Here is a 1,374-nt window from a genome sequence, read left to right as displayed (position 1 = left end):
GGTAGTTATTGTTTCCGGTAACTGGATTAAGAGAAACAGATATGTATTCAACGTCGACAGAAGAGGGTGTAGAGTTCTTCATTTAGATGAGAAGACAACACATGAAGATTTCGCAAAGACTGTTCTCGAAGATTACAGATTGAATGATTTGAGGGATCATATTCAGCTTAGCTACATGTTCTCGAATAAAGCATTGAAAACAATGGCGCACGACACTCCACCAGTTTACGTGTCCAATACTCGACAATTGCAAGGTTTTCTAAGCCTAAAGAAAATCGAACAACTACGTTTCTGTGTGGAGATTACGGAGAACATAGCAAGAGAGAAGAGTAAAACATTTTTCAGATTTAGCTCAGAAGTAGAAGCTTCAGAAGTTGAGTCCAGAGACAAAAATTACAGTGGGAGTTACGTTGATTGCAGTTTCGAGAAGGAACAAGAGGACATTGAGAATGACAGCTCTAGTAATGTGGAAGGAGAAAAACGAAGGAGAAAAACATGACGTAGTCGGAGAAGATGAAATAGGCAAAGAAAACGAAGAAGATGATGAATTTGAAAGACGATTTGATATGTTCGACGATTCGGACGGTGCGTCATCTGAAGATGATAACTTCAACTCATACGGCGAGTCTCCTACAGAAGACGAAGATTCACTAACGCTACCTCCCAAGAAGAGATATCAGAACTTCTCGATGAGCGGATCTAAAGGGAATCTGGAGGTTCTAAGGTTGGAGATGTCGTCGATAGACATTGCGGTAGGTCAACGATACGAGATTAAAGACGATTTGGAGAGACGACTGAAACTTCTTACAGTGAGGCATCAATTTTATTTTGATGTAGAAACATCAACCCCGACATTATACGTTGTTAAGTGTTGGGTTGATGGATGTCTCTGTAGAGTTCGTGCTTCTACCCAAGGAGAATCCCCGGCGTTTCATGTTCGTATTTACGATTCGAAGCATACATGTTCCTGGACAGAGCGTTCTAATCGATCTCGACAAGCAACACCAGATATTTTTGGAGAGTTGTACAAGAACTTTCTCGGCGACGTTGGTCCGACCGTTCGCCCTACGAGCGTTGGAATAGCTATCACTAAGCAGTTTGGTATAAAGGTAATTACTTTGTTGTGGCTAAGTTATTTTAACGATACGACTGAGTAATATCAAATATAGCAGCTGACATATTCATACAATGCGGCTGGGTTACTATAATGTTAGATGCGGCTGAGTTATAGTAAAGATAGGGTTGAGTTATTTTTACGTTGTGGCTGTCTTAATTATTTGATGCGGGTGAGTTATGAGGATCGTTTTTTCATGTGAACAGATGAATTATTGGAAATCACACCGGACGCTGAAATTTGCAAGGGAAATCGATGAG

Source organism: Brassica oleracea, chromosome C7 (assembly GCF_000695525.1).
Source record: "Brassica oleracea var. oleracea cultivar TO1000 chromosome C7, BOL, whole genome shotgun sequence".
NCBI classification, from domain to species: Eukaryota; Viridiplantae; Streptophyta; class Magnoliopsida; order Brassicales; family Brassicaceae; genus Brassica; species Brassica oleracea.
Note: the sequence above shows the minus strand (reverse complement) of the source record.